Source organism: Myiozetetes cayanensis, unplaced genomic scaffold, assembly GCF_022539395.1.
Source record: "Myiozetetes cayanensis isolate MyiCay16 unplaced genomic scaffold, myiCay2020 scf1, whole genome shotgun sequence".
In the NCBI taxonomy this organism is placed as follows: Eukaryota; Metazoa; Chordata; class Aves; order Passeriformes; family Tyrannidae; genus Myiozetetes; species Myiozetetes cayanensis.
Window position 1 is genome coordinate 35,879,368 of NW_026086604.1, and position 25,218 is coordinate 35,904,585.

At 38.2% G+C, this 25,218-nt stretch overlaps 1 long non-coding RNA gene across 3 annotated transcripts; it reads left to right on the plus strand.

Annotated features, from left to right (window-relative positions):
• The first annotated feature begins 49 nt into the window (after positions 1-49).
• Positions 50-21,406, plus strand: LOC126647176 (uncharacterized). Of its 3 annotated transcripts, XR_007630519.1 has the most exons (5): positions 50-162; positions 514-691; positions 5,036-5,164; positions 20,661-20,765; positions 21,285-21,406. It is a non-coding gene; the product is annotated as an uncharacterized LOC126647176 (long non-coding RNA). The 3 variants fall into 3 exon arrangements; XR_007630520.1 differs by lacking the exons at positions 20,661-20,765; positions 21,285-21,406 and adding an exon at positions 6,828-6,908; XR_007630517.1 differs by lacking the exons at positions 5,036-5,164; positions 20,661-20,765; positions 21,285-21,406 and having other exon boundaries at positions 514-3,324.
• The last annotated feature ends 3,812 nt before the right edge of the window (positions 21,407-25,218 follow it).

The following is a 25,218-nucleotide window of genomic DNA, read 5'->3' on the forward strand; positions in this document are numbered from 1 at the left end:
ACAGACTAACTGGAAAGATATGTTGATTTTTTTTTTGTTTTTTATTCTCAGGAGCATTAGAAAATATGTGCTTGTGTAACAAGATTCACAGAAGTATGGAGTAGTAGTGCTACACAGACAATATCAGAGATCCATGCATAATTCTACTTAAACTGACATAAGGTAAATTTTCAATTTTTTTTTTTTTTTTTTTTTACTTTAGAGACTGGTTTTTCTTAGCTTTTCTTAAGATGTCTTTTAAAAATTGTTTTGGCCATGGTTTGATAAAGAGAAAGTGGAAACTAAAATTGCTGCACAAGCTCACAGGAAGTGTAAATTGTGAAAACTTCCTGTTTATTCATAGCAAGAAGTGAGACAACATTGAGAAAAATGGTTTGCTTAAAAAGGCAAGCTTGGTCACATCTTTTTCTAAGCAAAAATATTTTTGGTTTGAATGGGTTAATAATAAGCTTTTTTTTTTTTTTTCCTTCTTCTCTTCCAATAGTAATGATTTTCTTCTTTTTCTTTTTCCAGACTCTTCCCTTGATGTTTTTTGGTGGCTGTAGAAGGCAAAGAACTGTCTAAGACTCTGGAAGTCAGCAGTGTTGCTGAAGGATTTGATCTGCGGAAATCTTAGTGTCACAGAAATTATCTTTTTCCACTAAGACATTAGCAGATAACCTACCTTTTTTTTTTTTTTTTTGTCTAAAAGGTATAATAGCAATGTCTGGTAATTCTAACAAAAACGCTTGTAGCTAAACCATAGCTAAGATTATGTTAAAAGGCTTCAACTTTTTATTGAAATTCCTTAAAATTAAAAAAAAAATAGCATGAAACTAGAGTTTTATTTCTCTTTTAAGTACTTCTTCATTATGCATTCCACCGAATAAGCTTCACAATGAGTTTTTTCAATTAGAAGATGTTTTACTTTAAAAAAATACATGTGTAGGCTCCTTTGATATTTAGCCATTGTTGATGTAAAGGGAAGCATGTGCTTCTGCATGCAATCAACCTTCATTTGACTGAGCACTTTTCAGAACTCCAGCCATCCTAGGGTTATTTTGGCACACTTTCCCTCACTTGTCTTCAGGTTGTGAAGGTCACACCACAGCTGTTATTGCCTACATGATCTGTGCCATTGAAGCCTTACATTGTAAGTTAGGGAGTCTTGAATTCCATAGATCAGAAGGTGGCCAAGTGTTAATTTTTTTTTTCTTAATCCAGATGCCTAAACACATTCATACACTGGCTGAGAGAGGTAAATAGTACCTCCTCAAATGGCAAAAAAATCCAAGAGAATGAATTGCAATGGGGCAACACTCCTCCCAGCCACCAGTTTGAACTTGGTTTAGATGGTGAATTATTAGGTGTTCTATTCCTACATGTTCCTTGGGAATACCTTGTTTTTCTGATCATGAGATGTAAAGGAGTACAAGTTTTGGGCGTCAAGGATTCTGTCTTAGGTTCCATGGCAATACCTGTGGGAGGAAAGTAATTTTCCTGGCTTCAAGGTTCAGTTTATTTTCATCAGATTCCTCTTTGGCAGACAGTTTCTTCTTTTATGGTTCTATAGTTTACTCCTATATCACTTAAAAAAAAAGGGATTTTTCAATTCTTTAATTCTAGTCCACAAATGGAAAGAAGAGTTGTAGGACAGCTTGACTTAAGGAAGCTTGTCTGCTTAAAACCTTAAACTTACATTCAACTTATATCATTAGCCACTGTAATTCTATCTTTTTTAACACTGAAGCTTCTTTAGTTGTCACAACCTTCATGTCTTCATATTTACTTAGCATAGAAAATGCTTGCAGTTTGTGGCAGTGCCAAGCCCTCATCACCATAATGCTTGCCCTGTGGTATGTTGGCAGCCCTCTTCTCTAACGCCAATTCCTATTTACCTTGTTTCTCCTGCTATATTTCTGGATCATACTTTCTTAATTTTCTTCACAATGACCTTTATTTTATGTGGTCAAAAATTATGTGAAAAATGACGAAATGGCTTTCTGGGTAATGATTGCAGTCATGGTATTTTCTTCCCATGTTTTCAAAAAGTAGGATGACCAGTCTCTGCAGAACTTCTTGGTGCTATAGGAAAAAAAATGCACAGTATATAGTACTTTAGGAAGTGTGAGCATAGAGTGGTGCACAGACTATTGGAAAGTAATTTAGTGTTTCAGAAATAAAACCTAAGCTTCCGCCTTTTAGGAAATCATCAGCCATTTGGTGACAGGCTAAGGCCATAAAACAATGCTACCTTATGTCCTGTAGGGACTGTGAGCCTCCTCTTAGTACTACTTGTAGTAGTTTTCTTAGACAAAGACAGCGGAGGAGCACACAGGGAAGAGCCTAAATGATTTTTTTCATGAGCAAAAGTTATGTGGAAATTTTCCATAGTTCTTCTTGCCATGCAGATGAACACAGCTGCATGATAAAGCAGAGCTGTCCCTGACAAAAAGAGTGACCATGACCATAGTTCATAAATTCTTTCTGCGTTAGCAGTGAGGCCATGGCCATCCTCTTCTCCTCTCTCCTGTGTATACTCTGTGTGACGTAGAGTTAATCAGTCTTTTTCTACTCAGTGAATGGGATGCTCCTGTGGTGCATCAAACTTGCCATGCTGAAGGCATGCAACAAAATTCTGCCATGTATTAGGAATGCAACTTGTCTTGCCACAGAAAGAAATGATGCAGCCAACCTTCCCAGAAAGGTATGGCAGCACTAATCTAATTCACATGAACTACAATAAGCAGAGATCAAAATATTTGTATCCTGATGACTCAAATCAGATGTTGAGACAGTTCCCTCACATGAAAGCAATGAAAATGTATAGTTCCTCTACTATAGTGTCAATTGAAACAAAGAGAAAACACAGAGAGAAGCTTATGACAATTATAATATTTATGTCCAATGAAAATGGAGAAAATGATGCAATATTCAGTTTAAGTAGTACAATGTCACGTGTAAAATAAAAACAACTGTTTTGGAAAAAATTATGTTGATTCTACTATTGTTGAAGAGTAGACATTGAAAGGAAGAAGAGAAAAGAAGGAAAAGTACAGATCAATTATAGAAATGGACCAGTTTCCCAAACAAAGGGGCCATACAGAGATTCATAGGCTTGTTAACATCTCCCAGTAAATTAATCCCTAATTTGGCTGAATTAAGCCTACTTCTCTTTCCACTTTTACTGGAAAGAATAATTGTAATTGGGATCTTTTGGAGCAGAAACTGGGTGGCTTGCTGAACATCCATCTACTCTGAGGCTTGTTCTTTCAGTTTTCATCCTAATAAGTTGATTTTTCTGTCAGTAATTCACATTTACATTAAAAAATACTGAAGATTTTATCTGTATGTACTTTCTTACATAAAAATTTTGCTGTAATGACAACAGGCAATATTTGTTTTATTTTATGTAAGTCAAATTGGAATGTGGAATCGTCCCATTGTTTGGAATAGTTCAGTAGTTCTGCTTTACAAGCTCTAAGTTTACTAATGTCTCTTAAAACAGGCAAACATTTTATCCTACACCTCAGATAAAGATCAAATAGGTTTAAATACCAGCCTTGCAGTAAGCTGATGTTTGACCTTACATTCTGAGGTGAGTAAATTCCATACATTTTTGTATATATAAGTTGAGCTCTGTCTTTTCTGTCAAAGAGAAATACAGAGGTGCTTAGTAATGCATGTAATCCAGCTGAATTTTGGAGGAAAACAGACTTGGACTGACAAACACAAGTGGTAAAAAATAATACTTTGCTGAACCTTATTTTAAAGTAATTACCTTGATCAGAATTGAAATTCTGTTAATTTTGTCTATTGAACGGGAAAAACATGAAGTTACAAATCTTACTCTCATGAGTGCAGTTCTGTGAGAGAAAAAAATGTGTTACCTATTATATGTTTTTTTGTAACAAATTACTATGATTAGTATCATATTTGATAAACAGGAATTATATAAATCAAAGAAAGCTGTGACTCAGTGTTTGTACTAGTTTATATTTAGGGTAAATGAGAAACAAAATGATATGCTAGAGAGGATTCAAAGCACTTTTGACTGAAGTATTGTCACAGACTGGAAGACACAGAAGATGTGTCTCTGTGGCATTAAAATTTTTGGAAATGTACGTGTTCTGTAGCAGGAATAGCTGGGAATAGCAGCATTATTTCAGAAGTTTGGTGTATTTGAAGTTGATACAAAGAGGGATATACTCACTGTTCCCCAAACCTGCTTCTAATTACATACATGAAGCACTAGATGTAAGTGTTAAAACAGCAAGTATGCTTTCTAGGAAATTTAGAATATAGAATTTAGGATTGTCTAGGTTGAAAGGGACCTTAAAGATCATCTAATTCCAACACTAGTGGACTAGTGGCAGGGACACCTGCCACTAGATCAGATTGCTCAGAGCCCCATCCAACCTGACCCTTCTTGAACAGCTTAAGGGATGAAGAGTGCACAACTTCTCTGGGCAACCTTATATATATATATATATATATATATATTTAAATACAACTGTTTACCATACAGGATCCTGACATAATTTTGTCTTGTGTATTATCTTCTTTATTTATGAGAACATCTTTGCTTCTGTCAGAAAAAAAGTATACATTCCTTTTCCTTCCATTTTGAAAAGACCCGGTTTCCTGTATTTCCCTTGTCCTGTCCCTACAGACATTTTCTGTACTTTCTGCAATATGCAATAGTTATACAATACTTACTGCTACCTTTTCATGGAGGAAATAGTAGGTGATGCAATAAACTTAGCATCATGAAGATGCATTGTAGAAAACAAGATGCACATTGTGAATGAAACACTTTAAAAAGTAACCAAGGAGCATCAGCCCAAGGACTTCAGATTTCGGCTCATGCACATGGCTCAGAATGTATTTAGCATGTCTTGAACTTGGGCTATTGACTAAGAATCTGTTAAAGCAAATCAAGCAAGCCCCCAGTAAATTTCCCCAGATACTGAAACAAGACCAGATTTTAGACTTGAATTAAACAGTTTAAAGTGTTTGCCAAATGATTATGGTCTTGATATCTGACTTTGACTAGGGAACCATTGCTGAAAAGAAGGCAGTACAAAGGCAAACACAATCCCTCCTCAGAGAAGGCTAACTTGTGGAAGTGCTGAATGAAAGGGGAAATGAGTTCTCCAGAGTCTTCTTCCAGTGGTGGAACAAGGTCAGTGAGAGTTTCTCCAGTCTTTTATCCTCAAGGCAGAGCTGTGGAAGGGGAATGAAAGCTTGGTACAATACTTTTTGTTGTGACTGAGAAATGCAGAATAAGAAAGTAAGGAGACTGTAAAATCACTTAAGTCCATAAGAAATTACAAATCTGACAAAAAGCCTTTTTCTAGAGAGTTACTAGTAAGCACAGGAAAGAGAAGCAACTAGAATCAGAGTGCAAAGGTCTATTCTAGAGAATCTTCTTCTAAGTAGCAGGCTTTGACATGATTTGAATACAGAAAATGTACTTCACTGAATAATTTAGCTCCTGTAACTGAAGGGATTGCAGTGACATGCAAACATTTCCTAGAGTTGTAGTTACTCCAGGAAGGTTGAAAATAGACTGTGGAGTAGTTTTCATATAGCAACCTCGATTGAGAAGCAAAGGGAAGAAATGATGTAAAATTTACTAATAGCTCCATTTTTAAATGGACTGGATTTACCCTCAAAACTTCACAGATCCTGAAGGTTTACATCTTTTCTGTGTGACAGAACCATAGATTCTAAATGTTGGAACAGTCAGCTGTTCAGGGCAGCATAATACCTCCCTGAAGACGCATTTTGGCTCATGTACTTTTTCTGGTGTGTTAAGTGATACTGGAGCTGCAAAGGAGGAATTGCTGAGAGCTGAAATAGCAATAAACCTATCTGTGAACATCAAGGTTAAAAACCAGGCTTGGCTTCACATATACTAAACAATGATGACTGTCTCCCAACTAACAGCCTGCTCTAGATATTGTTTTTTTTCAATTTACAGTGTCTTCTATTTTCTGTTAAATAATTAAAAAAATGTGTGTATAGAAGCACACATATACTCTCACAGTTATACTGCCAGGAATTTGAATTAAAAGAGACAGGAAATAGATAGTTTAGATTTATATAACTAACTCAGGTTTCAGCAGTGCAACTCCAACTCCCTCGGGGAAGCCTGAATGTTTGAGATGATCATATGTATAAATTATAGCTACATAAAATCTTTTCAGACTTTGCCTCTGTAAATAGCAGCTATAGTAACCACTGTTGTTTAATCTTCAGTGGAGCTTATTCCTGCTTTACTGTAATTATTTTGTTGGCAATGAAAATGATCTGAATAATATGATTAGATTTTAAAGCCTAACCTCACTGCAGTTGTTTTGTACAGGCTACCATTTCAGTCTTTGGATGCTCTTACTAATGGCAAAAACAAATTCTCAGGTAACCAATAACAACCTCTGCAACACTACTACAGTTAAATAACTCTGGTGATTTGGCACTTCAGAACATAGACTTTCTTTCTCCAAACCATGATTTAGAGTTAATATTGACAATACCTCAGATATTAAATCTTAAAACTGAAACTATTGATGTTTCATTTCACACAGTATGGGCTTTTCATTGTTTCCGTGGTCAAACACTGATTGCTGACCACTAATTTTAAGGAGCTGTATATGTTTGTGTCCTCCTTCCAAAATCCACAGAAATTATCAAGGTTGTTTTGGTGCAGTTCCCTCAATAAATACAAGGACCATTATGCATTTCAGAAAAACGACATTTAATCTTTGGTTCAGGTTAATTTAATTTAGTTATACATGTTGACAGTTATTCTGAAGCACACTGTTTTGACATTGCATTTCTTCTAGATATTTGGAGAGTTTGCTTTGACTTATTTGGAGGAAACCTTCAGGAAGGTCAGCAGTCATGGCTGAAACATCACTTTCTTGAGTGACTGTCAAAATAAACAATTTAGGCTTGCATAGGTTATTGAAGTCAGTGTTTCTTTTGTGATATTCTATGTTAATTGAGATGCCTACATTACAAAATTTACTGTTATCATACAGAAAGAAGTGTCAAGGTCACTTACCATGCCCCCAGTCACATCTCCTTGGTTAAGTAATGTAAAAACAGCAAAGAAGCTAGCAGTAAGCTAGTTTCTCTTTCTCCAAAACTTCACTTAAGAGAGGAAGTATGACAATTTTAGGACAGAGAATTTAAATTTACTTAGGCCATATCATGGAAAGTTGGCTTGAGACCTGGGACATCAGCTTGTGACTTGAATTTACTGCTCTACCGGTTTTGTTGTTGCTTTGGTAAAAATTATGTTTAGCCCTTTCTTGCATTACTAAAATATTGTCAAGATTATGAAGACCTCACATGTCATTGTAACTAGGGCAATGCAAGTATCGTAGTCAACTGAAGCTAGATAACTCAGTAGAAGGTGTGTACTTCTGTAAGCATCATCTTCTGGGATTGCCTAGCTGGAGTGACCAGGTCTCTGTTTTTGTGCCAGGTCAACAACAATATTTTGACTGGGAATGGATTAATTGCAACTTGTAGTCAAGTTAGTTGATTTAAAGTTCAAATTTCCCAGTGCATGTAATTGTTTTTATAGTGACCTTTCCTGCCCTCTTTTCTTTCCTTTAGGGTTTTTGTATGTATTGGTATTTGAAAAAAGTTTCAAATATTCTTTTGAAAGCAGATGAGGAAGTTTACCCACTTGCATCAATACTATGCTGATGAACCTCAAATGCCTTGCATGAGGATGGATTTTAGGCCAGTTTCAGTTAAACAAAGAGATTTCATTGAAGAGTCACCCAGTTCTGGATGTATTTGATAATCCCTTGATGGCTGGAACATTTTCCTTACCCTCACCATGTAGTCATCAGTAATTATAGGACAACAAGGCTGTTCCACATTGAAGTACGTATCTCACTTTGAAGTTAGGTGCAATGTTTTTATCCAGCGTTAGAATCTTCATGTATATTTACTCCACCAAACAGGATTTTTATACCTACAGAACACAGGGTTTTGTTCAACTATTAACCCTTAATGGTGGACTTTTTCTGGGTCTAAGGGTGAGTAGCAAGATTTACCTGCTGAAAGGCCTGGACTTGAGACATCTATTGTACACCAGTATGTTTTTTTGCAGTTTTTCAGAGCTTGATTTTGGTATACTTTATTTTTTGTTGTTGTTGTTGTTTTGCTTGATTATATGGTATATTAGGTAAGACATTAGTAAGTCTTCTCTACAAGTTACTGATAACATTTCTCACATGCAGACTAGGGATCCAGTTTAAACCATCAAAGATGTTTGAATAGTCTCTTTAAGTATTTTGTAAGATATTTTCCTACACATCTCCAATAAGTGGCTTGCAGCTGACTCAAAGCAGCTATTCTCTATGTTAGACTCATCCAACACACGAATTCTTTGCTTTTCTAGATAGATTCTACCTATGCATGCTGAGTGTCCGCTACAATTTCATAGCTGTAAACTTACCAATAGTATTGCCTTTTTTGAAATATCACCAATATAATAATTAAAGTATTTAGGTTAGTATATTTTATTTTTTATTTCAATAACCATGTCCATGAGTCCAACCTGCCACATTAAGGACTTTCTCTGGGAGACACTTCTCTTTCCTTTTCAGTCTGCCTAAATTATTGGAATGTAGTGATGTCTAGAAGTGCTGGACTCATGAAGAACAAGTTCCACTCTCTCAGCAAGCTCAGTTTTGATTCCACACTGCAGCCATAGTAGTTGCTGTACTTTACTGCCCTATGTTTATAATTTCAGGAACATTGTAGCTATTATCAAATGCCAAGTCCAGTGGGAGACAATTAACAAATCAGTAGCCTTTTTGCTTAATTAAAATAGGATTTTCATCTATACTTTCTGATATATTTATGTCCACTGACAGTCAGGCACACAGTTGCTTTACTCTCCAAAATTTATGGGCCTATCCATAGCAAATCATCAGCTCATGGGCTCTAATAACCACAAAACCTCATCTTTTACTATTATTTTCCAATCAAGTTAGTAATCTTAATATATTTACAGTATTTTAGATATCAATGTTTTCTGCTTTGTGTCTCTTCACTTGATATTGTTCTGCATGGTATTTTGGATGATACTGCTCTGTAATCCTGTATCTCAAGCACCAGTCCCAAATACTAGCTTACACAAAATTAACACTCCCTTTTTTCAGTTATCTGGAATAGCTTGGTCAAATCCAGCTTTCACTATGATAAACCAAACTGTTTAAATATGACTTAGTTGTCCGTTTACAGGGAGCTGTGATTTTATACTGGTTTAATTTATTTGTTCTGGGTTTGGTTGCTGACAGTTACCAGGTTTCCTAGTGGTGCATAGTTTCCTTTATGCTCTTTTGAAACAGTATGTAAATTTCAGTCTTTCGTTATACTGTTTCTGAATTCTCCCTTCTCTTTTTTCCTTCTCTTGCAGTTAATTCCAGTTTCTAGCTCTTCTTGAAGTAATTTAATATTTGATGCTGTAAGAATGGATTTTTGCTGTAATTCTATGCCATTTCCCCTCAAATAACACTCAGGGTTCTCTGAAATATTCTTTCTTTAGCTGATGCAAGAGCAAGCAATCCAATTCCAATGCAAAAATCTTTCAACTATTCATTAGATTATACTTGTGAGTAATTAAATCTTTCACAGTTACTTCTCCTGGAGCAATCTGCATCAGGTAAATGAGACTCTGAATAGTTCAGCTTCTCCTGCCAGGCCTATTAAATGTCACAAAAAGCAACTCTAAAACTAGAGAACTATTAACCTGAGTCATGTAGAAACCCTTATACCATAGCTTGCGTGGGTGCTTGTCTTACCTGTCAAGTTTCCAAAAAACAAATAAACCATGACAGCTACAATCCTGTGCTTACTCCCTTTTATCTCTTCCTTTCAGTTCAAATCCTAAATGAAATAAAATGTTTCTAAGTATGATTTGGTTTCCCCTTAGAAATAGAATAGACTAGAGTGGGCTGGACTATTTCAGTGGGAAGGGACCTACAACGATCACCTAATCCAACTACTGAACAATTCAGGGCTGACCAAAAGTTAAAACATGTGGTTAAGGGTGTAGTCCAAATGCCTCTTACAAACTGACAGGCTTGGGGCATTCTTTCTGGATGCCAGAAAGAAGAGATCAGCACCTCCCTCTCCACTTCTCCTCCTCAGGAAGCTGGAGAGAGCAATGAGGCCACCCCTCAGCCTCCTTCTCTCTAGACAAGCCCAAAGTCCTCAGCTGCTCCTCACAGAATGTGCCTTCCAGCCTTCTCACCAGCTTTGTTGCCCTTCTCTGGATGCTTCACATCCTTTATAAACTGTGGGGCTCAGAACTGCACAGAGCACTAAGGGAAGGCCACACCAGCACTGAACACAGCAGGATAATCACCTCTTTTGACTCACTGCTGATGCTGTGTTTGATGCACCCCACAATGGCATTTGCCCCCTTGTCCACCAGAGCACACACACTGCTGGCTCTGTTGACCATCCTGTCAGCCTGCACCCCCAGACCCCTTCTGCAGGGCTATTTCGAGTCACTTCTCTCCCAATTTATACTTGAGCCCTGGCTTACTCTCTCCTAGGTGCAAAATCCAGCATTGCAACTTGTTAAATTTCATCCTGTTATTCACTGCCCAATGCTCCTCCTATTTATATGGATCCCTGTGCAAGGCCTATTGTTCCTTAAGAGAGTCAGCAGCACTTCCCGGTTTGGTATCATCAGCAAACTTGCCAGCAGTGCATTCAACTCCTGCCTCCGGGTCATTGATAAACATATTGACCAGAGCTGGCCTTAAAACTGAGCCCTGAGTAACACCACTGGTGATCAGTCATCAGCAAGGTGTAGTTCACTCCATTTAGTCCAACCCTTTGAGCTCTGCCCTTCAGCCAGTTCTTCACCCAGTGCGCTGTCAACTGTTCATCCCACAGTTGGGCAACTTGTCCAGAAGGAAGCTGAGAGGACCCGTGGCTGTCCCACTAGCTTTACATGGAACCTTTGAAATATAATTGAATATTGGTCTTTCAAAACCCCTTGTTCTGCATCAGTCAGCACTTCACACTGAGCCTACTGGCCAGGGCCAAAGGCCCAAAGGGCCAAGTTAAGGACCAGTAGCTTGCTGAAACTCTAGTTCAGATGTTGAAAATATAAATTTATGAGAAATTGCTCTTCAAATGGCATCCTCCTTTTCCTGCTTGCTACAATTCCATGTGCTATAAAGACCATGTTTAAATTGGAAGGACTGAATCAGGCTTTGTGCTACTTTCTGGAAAGATACCCAAGACTGACCGAGCTATGTGGGGCAAAGTGACAGCAACAGTGACATCTGCAGATCTAGTGCTGTCACTATCAACAGCACAAATGTGTTCTTGCATTTTTTATGAGTTTAATTCATCAGAGGATAGAATAGATCTTTTGACAAATTCTGTGCTACAATTACAAGTCTGTTGCTCAAAGAAAAGACTGTTTCTCAACTGAGGAATCAGAGACTTTGGTCATCTGTAGGCTGAGCTGCTTCAGTAATTTAACACAGAAGCAAGAAACATATAATCCAATTATGGGGGAGTAATATCTAAATCACTGCTATTCCATTTTTAATGGTTTGCTTTGGAATCCGTTAGGACAAAAGGATCTTTATGTATGTAAAATATTAATAAAATGAAAAATTGAAGTGATCATAGTTGTAAGTGAACAAAGTGCATTCATTTATGTTCCCTCTAAGTCCTGTCATTCTTCTCCAGAGTATGTTGTCATGGTATTCAGTATGGCCATGTCCAAAAGTAGTAGTAACAAACGATGATGGTTAGGGACATGTAGCAGATTACTTTTCCTCTTTGGTACCTAGTGTGGGGTTGAATGGACAAAGATAAGGGATTTTTTCAGATTCAGAGGTAACAGCATTCTGAGGTTAAACTCTGGAAAAGTAGGATCTAACAAAGCTGAAAGTACCTGATGTAGAACAAATGTTAGCAGGGATTTGGAGTATTTTTTTGAGAAATGAATAGGCTTTAACTTATTATTTAAAAAGAACCCCTGTATCTCAGCTTCTATAAAGCAGGTTGACATCTTTGAATTAATAACAGTTATTTAGTGAGATTAGACAAACCGAGATTCCAAGCCTCTCTCAATTAAGAAGGCCTTCAGATAAGACCTTGGTTGTGTTTGAGGTCAAAAAACCCCTTTGCAGCTTGTGGTCAGAAAAAGGCTGCTGCCCCAAGTTTGTCAAGATGCAAAACTATACTGATTTAATTTCAAATGTTACATTAAATTGGGTTAGTTAAGACTGTGATAAAGGAAATGTTTATCAGAGTCTTCCAGTCTTTTCCTGGCCTGAGACTGAAGTCCAAATATTCTGGCCAATACGAAGGGTGCAGAATTGCTTCCATATGAATGACATGAATGGAGAGATTAGTTGTCTTGAAATAATTATTTTTCTGTCCCAGACCTTTAGAAATGTTTTCTAGGGTGCTGGGAAATCAGTAGCTAGTCCAAAAGCAAGACAAAGGAACAGTTATAAATATCTGTCTCCTTCCAAATCCTTCAGAAAAGATGGCAAGATTAACATATATGTGGCTGCATAATTTTTTTCTGCTGTCAGTCACCCTTAATCCCTTCCTATCTTAGGGAGGCAGGAAAACACAAGGATTTGAAGGGCCAATTCAAAGGGCAGGATGGCAATCCATTTTACTTAACTGTAAGACTGCAGTTGTGAATGGAAAGAACATTCCAAAAATCTGCATATCACAATCTTAACATCATGACAATAGCAACGACCCCCTTGCCTAACTAAGTCTTCCTTTGCTGTTTTCCTAAGAAAGATGATCTCTGAAAATAAAAATATTTAGCTGGTTTTGACCCAATAACAAACTCAGATTTTAACATAGTTACTTTCACAGAAATTTCACAGAATATTATGAGTTGGAAGGGACCCAAAAGAATCACTGAGTCTGACTCTTAAGTGAATGGACCATACAGGGATCAAACCCATAACCCTGATGTTACCAGCACCATGCTCTGACCAGTGGAACAAGCCTCTCTCTTCCTTGAGAGGCTATCAATGATATTTTACAACAAAATTTTCCCTGAAACATCTAACTTTTTCTTATGTAGGTTTATCCATCAGCCGTCCTAACTTTCCTCTTAGTCAATGGAGAAAAACAGACATCTTCAGAGAGCAAATCAGAGAGCTCCTTCAGCAGCAGTTCGACCTGTCCTGCTCCATGAATTATATACAGCACCACAACTTTTAATTTGGGCAGTATGAAATCAACCTCTTTGTATCTTGGGCTTTATTTGAGCAGGTAATAAGCAAGTGATGAATCTGTGGTACTATCCAATATAAGCTGAAAGTTTCATTTTTCTAAAATGTCCCCTGTAAATCTTCAGTTAGGAACTGTGGTACAGACGAGAGGAAAGGACCAAGTCATATACACATAAATAGACTGCATGTCTCTGATGATATCCACAATCATAACTCTGAATATAATCCCTGCCAACAAAAAATGTCTGTCTGTAAAAGGCATTTTAGAATTTATGAAGTAAATGATCGATTCATATAAGAACAGTGTGACAGGTTTTGTCCATGTACCCCAGATAAAAAAAGAACAGCAGCTACTTAAAATGTTTTGCATTTATCATCTTTAGGGAAAAAAAAAAAAAAAAAGGAATTTGGAATCACTGCCCAATCCCAAGGGATATTTATTCTGTGTCCAGTATGACCCTAATTATAATGATAATATAATGAAGAAATGTTCCCTCTCTTCCTGTAGCTGCACAGTGGCAATCTGCAGAAAATTGCCTTCAGCTGTAGATATATGAATATATATTTTCTAACAGTGAGCTGTGTTCTTCTCATAGCACACTTTTTTAAGGGATCCCCTTATGAGCTGTGATTAAGGAAGTACCAAGTACACCAAAACCAAAGTCAAAACCAGATGCCAGCTTAATTTAATAAAGCTGAGAAAAAAAAGCAGCCAAATACAAAAGGGAACCAACATTGATAATAGTATGAATTATAGATAATGGTGACCTTATTCCTAAGTAAAACACATACGGCCATGCAACAGCTGCAAGACTGACTAAAAATGCTGAAATATTTCCTTTGTTAGAAATATTCCCATGTATTAATGACTTCTAGAAACTTCCATTTGCCTCAGTTATATTTTCCGATTCAAGGGGAGGGTTTGCACAAATTTTACAGAAAAATTCAGCCTTTTTTTTTAATTTATTTTTATTTTGTCATGACAAGTAAAGAATATTTCTTCCCATAATAATTTACTTTCAGATGTGTTACAACCCTAGCACCAAAGCAGTAGGTGGTGGACAAGATGAAATTTGACAGGACAAGAGCTCTGGACTGTACCCCCAAACTCCATTTCAATTCCTTCAGTTTGCATTGGTTGTGGACTGAAAATGTCACACAATTCCATGGGGGAATTTGAAAAAAAACCCAACCCAGAGCTGTGCACTTATATTAGTTCTTACTCTTGAAGTAGTGCTTTGTAGATACATCCTTATAGATGACTAACTGCTCAGTATCATGAGAGTTCTCAGCAACCCTTGTGTGAACAAGTATAAAAATCAAGGCTTGCTCCTCAATTAAGAGAATTTTTTCAAATGTCTGAGGATATTTTTTTTCTCCTTCTGGTTATTTGTGTTTTAGCAAAGAATGTGAGGTCAATTTTCATTAAGATAACAAAATAATTCCATTTAGACTACAAACATTTAGGACTCAACTGCATATAAGCACATAACACATCAACTCCATCCTTTGTGGACAGAAGGATGGAAGAATATTGCAGATATTTCCTCACTCATTACCACAAGACTTGTCGCAATCTCTGTGGAAGGAACCTGACAAGCAGGGAATGTCATTATCCAGTCAATTTTCCTGTCTCTGAAGGACAGTAATATTTATTGATTCTCAGCTAGAAATAAAGGCAATGGATAAGCAAGTGTAGCAGATGAAATCAGTAGACTATTGACACTGAAGAAGAAAAACAGAAGAGCAGTATGTTGGCACAAGGTCAACGTAGCTACAACTGAAGAGCAGAAGACATGTTCCCAGGCAGAAGAGCAGGGAAGAGAGGTTATAAATTTTACCTTCCTGCTTCAACCACATTGTTCATATGTCTGACTCATTAACTAAGTCCGATGTTGCCTTGTCATTGTCCTTGGGATATTTGCACACCAGTATTTGGCAGCCCTTGTTGTGCAATATTCTTTGATTTCTAACGTGCAAATTACAACTGGAATATGCCAAGAGCCAAAAGGTTGGTTTAGGGTACACAAAATGGCTGAGCATACTGTTGGGCAGCCCTAAAATTTACTCCTGGTACACTGAAAACTAAGTGAAAAGAGTACAGCAAAGGTTGCTGAGGAAGTGAAAACCTTTCTTACAGCAGTCATTGGGAGCCTGTTAGCTCCACTCCTAGACTTTATTATAGATTTGTAATCCCTATAGCTCCTGTTGGGGAGCTAGTGGTGGATTCTGACATTTCACAGAATCACAGAGTGAGCAAGGTCAGAAGGGACCAGAGTGGGTCATCTGGTCCAACTTCCCTGCTCAGTCAAGGTCATCCTCGAGAACTTGGCACAGGATTGCGTCCAGATGGTTCTTGAATATCTCCAGTGAGGGAGACTCCACAACCTCTCTGGGAAATCTTTTCCAGTGCTCAGTCACTGGCACATTAAAGAAGTTCTTCCTCATATTCAGGGGAATATGTACACCAGTTTCTGCCTGTTACCTCCAGTTCTACTACTTAGCACCTCTGAAAAGAGCCTGGTTCCATCCTCTTGACACCCTCCCTTCACATACTTACAAACACTGATAAGGTCCCTTCTCAGTCATCTCTTCTTGAAGCTGAACACACTTAGCTTCTCTGCCTTTCCTTAAAAGAAAGATGCTTCAGTTCTTTAATCATCTTTTTTACAATCCACTGGACCTGCTCCAGGAACTCTGTGTCTCTCTTGTACTGAGGAGCCCAGAACTGGACACAGCACTAGGCCCCTGTAAAGGGGTAGGATCACCTTGACCTGTTAGTAAAGCCTTTTCTAATGGACCCCTGGATATTGTTGGCTTTCTTGGCCACCAGGGCATACTGCTGCCTCATGGGCAGCTTGTTGTCCACCAGGACCCCAGATTCTTCTCTGCAGAGCTGCTTTCCAGCAGGTCAGCCCCCAGTCTGTACTGGTGCCTGGGGTTATTCTTTGTGGGACCCTGCATTTGCCTTTGTTGAACTTCAGACATCTCTTTTCTGCCCATCTCTCCAACGTGTTGAGGTCCTTTGGAAGGGCTGCACAGCACTCTGGGGTAATTTAACCCTTTTCTTTCCAGTCAAGAGCTGCTGGGCTATTAGAGCCTGCACTCTGATCTCCAGAAATGAGAAGAAGTGTTTTGCCCTTGGTGATGGATCGTGAACTAGTATCACAGTAATAAGTGTACTAACACTGCTCTGAATGTTACTTGCTTCTGGGTGGCCAAAATTTTGTGCAAGCCCAGAGACATCACTAATGTAGAAAGAAAAGAACAAGAGCTCCATAATTCCACAAGCTACATAGCTCTGTGTTTTAGGTTTTCTCTAGGGATGAGTAAATACAACAAAACTCACCTGCTAAGGTTTGTGTCACAGTTGAAACCCAGGCACTGTAAAAGATATTATTGCATCTATACGTCCCATGATCACAAAGAAACTCTCCTTCTTTTCTGCCTAGTATCTTACCCTGCAGGGTACTGTGTATATGTTGCCTAATCTAGCATTAAGAAATCTATTGTACTGGATTAAGTATTATCTTCCTGCTTGGAAGGATAATGCACTGCTTTTGAAGACTATTTCTTATCAGCATGCAGGAAAAGATTTTGGTTAAGTCTCTTTCCTCCACTGCTGCTTGTTTGTGATCTGTTCAAGATAAGTCCTAGCCTCCTGATGCTGTCTCAGTTTGCCCTTCTGTGCAGCAGGGACGTCTCCCTGCTGCTGCTGTGCAGGCAGTGTAGTGTGCACGTGAGATGGTGTGCTGGCTCAGAGGCAGGTACCCAAGTAAGTCTACCTGCATCTGCAAGGCTTGGTGCTGTGGTGGAGCCGGCTGGTACAGTGAGAAAGATTAAACTGGAACTTCATCAGCAAAAGGCAATGTGATCTCCAATACCAGCAAATTGAGTTCTGGTAAGTGCACTGAACAACTCAAGGCACCTTTTTGATACTCGTGTTATATGAGATGAAGTTTATAATGTTGATCCGTATCGAGTCAGGACGTGTGACCTCATTTGTCTGATGTGGGCTCTCAGCTATAATCTATACCTTCATTATCTCAAGTGCAGGATAACTGTAACCCATTCTCACTGTCAAGTCACAACTAAAAACTACTGTGAACTGAAGGTGACTTGAAATGCAGCCATGCAATTATTAAGTAATGTGTCATGCAAGGAGCATAGTGCATTACACCAATTGCTTTGGCAGTGCACTCATCACCAGCAAGAAAGGAGGTGAAATTCATACCCTCTGTTTTGACCTTTGTCTCCCTAAGTGGCTTAGGACCAACCTGCCTGAAATTTACTCTGCTTGTGTGCTACAGTTGTGATTACAGGTACTGAAGTTGGGGCCAGCTTTGATCCTAATAGGTCCTGGGGTGTGAGCTGTGTGTTTTGTAGAAACACTTCTTACTTGGGGTTTCTTGTTGTTGTTGGTTTTGTTGTTGATGATTTTTTTTTTTTTAAGAAGCTGTTCTTTGTAAGCACAGGGTGGAGTATTACCATGATTCATGTGTTTAAGCAGGGTGGATATTATGTTCACCTGGTTTGACTTTCTGCAGGGCAATGTTCTTTCTCCTTTCCCCTGAAATTCCTGCATGATATACGTTTATATGATGATCTGACCATTTACACACACGTAGATAGTCAGACCAGGATACATATTTTACAGTCCCACCCAGCCTCAAAGTAAGAACTTTAAGTGATTTGAAATTTCCTGTGCCCCATGATAATCTCTTCAAATTGATACTTTTTACTCTGCCATCTGGATGGGTTTGTTTGGCTGATGCTACATGAGCAGGTATGTTGCTTGCTCTAAAATTTCCTTTTAAATGTGATTGTTAATATTTTTAAAGTGTATAGGATTTTCTAAAAAAAAAAGGATTTTGCTCATCTACCAAAACCTAGGTGAATAAAATATCTGGCATTATTTAGTTCAAATAGTTTTGTGGATACATTTGATTGTTGTGACTGGTTTTTATTTTGTAGTTGTCTTTGTCTTTGTGTTTTCCAAAGCTATTATAACTATTTCAGTCACAGAGTGAAATAAAGTTTAATTTTGGAAAAAAACTTATTATATAACTTAAATTTTTATAAAATATCAGAGCAGCTGTTATTATTGGTCCTGAAATGAATTAGATATAAAAATGATGGCATGTAAGGAATTGAGATCCCTTGGAGCATTAAAAATTACTCCACTAGGTGGAGAACTTGCATCAGGTATGCAACTAAAAATGTTGTCACTAACTGAAATCGTATCAGTGCTGCAAAATTTAAACTCCTAATAACAGAATAGTTTTTGTATCATACTTCCCTTCTACCGTTTTTGGTGAAGTGCACTTTTAAATTTGTGGCATAGAAATTCTGTGAGGTTGTAGAACACCATATTAGTTTATGTTTAAAAATGATTCAAAGGATTAACATATATTTCTTGATACATTAGCTGAAGAAGTTGCTTTCAGGACTTTTCAGCTTCTCTGTGAAATGTTCTCATTTAGAACACTCTTCTTCACCTTCCAGCTCATCCTGATGACTTGCTGACAATGCAGACAGTCTAGGGACAGAAAGAGTAAAAAATCTTGGCCAAAAAGAGATATATAATTTTAAAATGTCCTATTTAACTGGATCCCAGTTAATAATAAACTAAAGAAACATTGTATTTTATTATTTTCCCCAGTTCTGTCAACATGACCAATATTAAGTAACTCAGAACTAGGAAGAGGACAAATGCTGACAACAGGGAATATTTTAATATATATTTTTGTGTTGGTTGTGGGTCCCAGGCATCATATAGAATTATGACTGGGGTCAACACTGGATTTTTCATGGATTGAGAATTCTGTAACATCGCAGTAGGTCCTATATAGGTGAGAGGAAAATAAAGACTAATGGGGGACAGTTTTTCTTAACCAGATGGGACTAATCTGTGGATGCTGGGAATTTGCAATCTGTATATTTGTCTGCTGAAGATAATTAAAAAGTGGTACATGGTTTGTGTAAGAGTCAGGGTGTAAAGCTTTTAGGACTGGCGTGTCCAGAAGGGAACAATTTAGAAAGGGTCATTGCTTGTTTGGGTGTGCAAGCTAACACCAGGCTTCCAGGTACATTTTGAACTGGGGTTTGGGAGCATAACAGAGAATTGTAGGGTTTTTTTGTTTTCTCAGGGGATTGGAGAATCAAGAAGATGGCAGAAATGCTCTATATCCTTCTTTAATATTTACATATGTTTAATTAATACAAGTATTACAACTGGGATTTGGGACTTCAAGATACTTGCTTATGTCTTTATCCTGGTGGTCTGACAGAGTTAGGAAGAGAGCAGAGGATGACAGTGTAGAAGGCTGGATGTACTCTTTCATTATGTTCTTAGCCCTGCAAGTAATTAACATCAGACACAGAGTTTGGAAGTGTATTTTGAAGACTCCAATTTAAAATATATTATCTGTGGCTTGCAGAGTTCAGAAGACAAGACAAGAGATGCTGGTAGAGACAAATACTGTGTATCTTTTTGTTTGGATGCATACCAAGTTATGACTAAGATTAGGGTTGGTAGTGGGCTACACATTAGGGTAAGGCTCTAACTTCCTCTAAATTTAGGGCAGAGGTTAGATTTCAGGTTAAGAGGCATTCTCTTCTATTGGCACATTCATTCTTAAGAGCCCAGATATTTGCTGCATCCTATTACTAAAGAGTTAGAAATGGGCAGGTTTTGGAAATTACCAATGTTTCTGTGTTGTCTTGCAGAGGCTAGATTTACACTGCTGGCCTGACTAAGGTATCTAAGGAAATCTAAACTTAGCTGTTCTCAATTTATGGGTGGGTATGCTAGGAACTAGGGAAACACAAAGATGACACGTTTCTCTATGGGAATATGATTTTCTTTCACTTTCATTGATGTACTCACTGTTGGTGTTGATGTTAAGATTGAAGCTAGGGTTAAAGTTTTGGCTTTAATACCGAAAGGAACTTTTGGTTGGGCCAATGCTTTATATTCTCATTTACTTCTGGGTTTCCTTCAATTTGTTCATATAATTAGATTTTGTGTTAGGATTTGTACTTTATATGATTTACAAAGACAGACAGAACTACTATTTATTTATAGTAATAATTAGTGTAAAATAATAGCTTTCCAAAATTATTATATAATATAGGGGAGAACACTAGAAAGGACTCTGGCTAATAATCAAGTTCAGGTTCAGGGTTGTAAGTAAATTTAGAGCTTAGAAATCTAAATACAGTGTATTCTCCTCTTATATAAGATCTACCCATGTTTAGAAAGGGCAATTTCTCAAAGATATTACTGTAATTAGAGGCCATCTCTAATTAAACATAATTAAGATTAAATTTAAGGCTGGAGTTATCATCTGGAAGGTGAATTTATCATTTGCAGGCAAGCTGAAGTGCCAGGTTTGTTATGGCATTTTGTAGGATCCTCTGAGGTGGAAAAGGGGAAGAGGTCATTCGGGGACAATATGTTATTTTCTTCCCACCCATGAAAGAGAACCTCTGCCAGGAATTAAAGCCAGAGTCAAGGTGAGGGTTAGTTAACTCCTATGTGCTCCTGAATGGGGTGGTGGGTGGGATGGGATGGGATGGGATGGGATGGGATGGGATGGGATGGGATGGGATGGGATGGGATGGGGTGGGATGGGGTGGGATGGGACAGCCTGCCAGTCTCTGCCCTCCTTCCCCAGGGGTGCCACTGGAGTTTGTCATCCTGTAGAAGTGCTGCAAGAGCTGATTGGAGAGAGATGTGTGACAGCAGTAGTTAGGACAGGTTTTCTTATAGATTATGAATTTGCCTTGTAGGTATGATGAAGGCTCTCATTAGCATAGGGGAACATGAAGGTATTCTCATGCTCTCTGTCTTGCTTGTTCCTTGTTTCCATTCCTGGGCCTCATTTTCCTTGATGATCTATCATGTCCACCTCCCTTTGGAAGACAGCAATTATTTCACCCAAACAGAAATACAGACCCAGTTGATAGTTTGATTTAGACTATCTCCCAGACAGTTTGGCAAAGGGTTGCACTGAATCTGACTTTGTCTTCCAGGACACTTTGAACTGAAAAAAACCCCAAATACAGGAATTATGTTCATGGGTGGAGTGACAGCACATGTGATCGAAAGATGCAGGCCAACCAGTGGCCAGATAATAGACATAAGGAAAGGTGGACAAAAGTTCAATCTACTCTGACTACTCTGGTGGTCAGAATTCCTACTGGTGGATCTGCAGTGGTGAAGACAGAGCAAAGGCTGCTGAGTAAAAGCTTCACGGTTGTTAGAAGAAACCATCAAAACTGTGTAGATCAACAGGACTGGTGCAAACAGAGATCTTAATGCACGTGCTGGACTGTGGTATGACAGCTTTTCTTGACTTGATCTGCAGCTCTCACAGTATAAAAGATACTGCCAAAATTGGGGAGGGTGGGCATCTGTCCTTTGCCATGTTAATGAATGGTTATCTCCAGCCATTTAATACTCTTTTAGCTTGTAAAAAACTTTAGTGATTTGTCTTATTTTCAGTAATACTTTTGTCTCTTTCCTGTACAAGTTGAAAAATATTAATGGACTGCTATGGACAGAATCTGTCTGTTTTGCTATTACCTAAGAAGAGGGTATGAGGATGACCTACAACTGTAGTGAGGTGGGTCTTAATCTCTTATCCCAGGTAACAAGGGATAGGACAAGATGAAATACCCTCAGGTTGCACCAAAGGAGATTTAGATTGGATATTAGGAAAAATTTCTTCATCAAAATTATTGTCAAGCATTCAAACAGGCTGCCCAGGGAAGTGGCTGAATCACCATCCCTGGAGATATTTACAAGATGTGTATATGTGGCACTTAGGGGCATGGTTTAGTGGTAGACTTGGCAGTGTTGGGTTAATAGTTGGATTCAATTATCTTAAAAGCCTTTCCCAAACGAAATGATTCTATGATTTCATGGGATTCACAGAAGCTGTGCAGTTTTCTTCAGTTCTGAAGGCCACTGAGCTGGCTGTCATAAAGGCAGGACACAAGAAAGCCCCTCTTCAAGGTACAGAAGGCAAATGAAGTTATTTATAAACTTCTAAAAATTTCAATTTTGCCTGGTTGAATCACTTTGAGTTTCCTGGTAATAAAAGCAAAGGATTCAGTTTTCTAAGGAAAACTGACTTCTTTGAATATAGAAGTGTTTTTATTTTTTTCTTTTGGGGAGAGGTGAGTGTCATTACTACAGAAAAAAATCTAGTTCAACGCATTGCTGTATGGTAAGTGCAGATTGCTTCTCAGAAACCTAGATCACAGCCACTCTTCTGACTTCTGTATTGTACCAGTTTTGCACTTTCTGATTTGGTGATAATGAAATACAGTCTTGCAGTCTTTCGTTTTTCCTTTCTGAGAAAACATACCCTGTTTGTTTTCATAAGTGCTTGAAAGCGTTCAGAAGTGTTTAAACGAAGCACATGTCAGTGTACCAAATTAACATGGTAGGCATAAGGAGTGCTATTGTATTTATATCTTACATATCATCTCCACCTCCTTATCTGCTTTTCGAAAGAATAGTTTGTCTGAAGTTATAATTTAATCAAACGATAGCTGACAATTGATTTTCTTTTTTTTTAAGGTGAAGCATTGAAAAGGATTATTTGATCAGGAAAGGAAAAGATCCCCTAATTTCAACACAGGTAGCGAGGGCTTGATAATGTCTTTTCTATGTTGGGAGCTTTTTGTCCATTTTTTAGCCCTGTTCCAAATCATAGAGACTTAGAATGACTTGGGTTTGAAGGGATCTTAAAAATCATCTCATTCCAGTCTCCTGACATGGGCAAGGACAACTTTCACTAGACCAGATTGCTCAGGACCCCATCCAACTTGATCTTGAACACTTCCAGGGATGGGGCATCCACAACTTCTGTGGACAACCTGTTCCAGTGCCTCATCACCCCCACAGTAAAGAATTTCTTCTTAACATCTAATCTAAACCTACCCTCTTTCAGTTTAAAACCCCTACTCCCTGTCCCCTATCACAATACACCCCTGTAAAAACTCCCTCTCTTGACTTCACTGCAAATTTTGCTCTGGCAGCTCTTGTACCCATCAAAGCAGCCTGTGTGTGCCAGTACAGGTTATGCTACAGGAGACTGATGCACTCCTAAATATTATGTGATGGACCGAGAACAGAAAATTATTTTGGTTGTGCTTCAAAGCAAGAGAGGTGAGAGGCAGACAGAGTAAAAAACCTTCTGGTTTCAGATCTTTATATGGAAACAGTCCAGATCGCTGGCTATTCTGAGTAATTGTTTTCCATTTAATTAAGGTAGAAACAAAAGATCAAGAGCCGAGATGTCCACAGTCAGAGATAAAATCGTGGGACACAAAGTTCAGGTGTGATGACGGAGATTTTTGTTTAAAAGTGTGACATCTTTAGAACAATTGAGAACTCAATTGAGGAGGAAGGTTGGGAACTCCTTCCTTTCAGCAACACCAGTGCAGAACACAATGAAATGTGTAAGAAAAAGCACTATCTTTTGGAAAGTGAAAGCTTTATTTTGTGTTCAGAAGACAGCAGTGCAAGCAACTTTTACCTTAACCTGCCAATTCAAAGGTTTTCAAGCTGACATTTTTTGCTTGTTTTGCAATTGGTTGAGGGAGTCTTGCATGACTTATTTGTAAGGGAAATACTGATTTTCAGTCCAGAAGTGCTTCATCAGATCCATGTTACCATGAGTGCAAGAACATTTATGCAAGTCACAGAAGTATTATTTTCCCAGGAAAATATTTTATCAGTCCAGTTTCACACTGGCATTATTATATCCCATTTGATCAGTAAGATTAGTAATCTAGAGCTAAAGAATGGCAGGAAGAAATTATGATTTCTCTCATTCTCTGTGCCTGTATCCTCCATCAGTTAAAGAATTTTCAGGGATAAGCTTTTCCATGTGGAGAAATCAATCATTAAGCAATCATAGTATGTATTTGGAGAGTGAGGTGTGCAGGAGTGGGGTCTATGGGAGCCACCTGCCAGCACACAATGATAATTAGAAATCTCAAGTGAGCATGAGCCTTACTCCCTAAAAGACCTAAGGCTCTCTGTCTCTCTCCTGATGAAATTAGATGCTCTTTCACAGAAATCCCTAAAGCAGGAGATAACAGATCCAATACAATTCATTCAGTCTTGTGAAACACTCACTGTCACATTCAGACTCATTCTTCCATCTTTGGAGGCAGCAGTGCTGGGAGAGTCAAGTGTGGGTTTTATATATTCTTCTGATGAAACTTTTGCACGCTGTGTGAAGTAATTGAATGGACTCAGACTTTTCAGATCTCTCCAGTCTCTGTACTCCTCTAAAATTGCTGTATGCAGTGTGAGTCAGTTTAAGAGGACTAATTGAGAGAATTTCACTGTAACTGATTTGAGACACTCTGATAATATATTCTCTTGGGAAGTGGGTGAGGCAGTTCAAGTCATCTCGAGATTTTACCTTGAGCGTCATATATATGAGGACATTTAAAGGTAAGGACAAAAGTACTGTTTTTTTTCTTAATTCTACAGAAGTTTTTTTGTTTTTTTTTTTTCTAAGAACACCAGTCGCATATGGCCTCACAAGGGAGAAAGGTAAGGCACTTCTATCATTTGGGAATTTTCTCTGAGAACATAAGTATTCTGGGTATGCTCCAGTCAGAAATATTATGGCAAACTTCAGAGAGCTGTAAACGTTAGACTTTTCAGGAGCAAGGAGTTGCTGAAAGGCTCCAGGTAGGTGACTTTTAGATTCAGCATGTAAATCCTGGGCCTTAATCTTTTTATGAATCTAGCCTTATATTCCTGTGCTTGATCTTGATCTTCTGATGGCTAAATGAGAAAAGCCCTAAAGAGTGAGAACACTCCCTTGCTATAATTGCAGGGTGAAATCCCAAACAAACAGCAAGGAACCCATTGACTTAAAGTCATGCCAGGAATTCACATGTGGTTTTGGTGTTATTGTAGGTCTTTCCCCTTTGT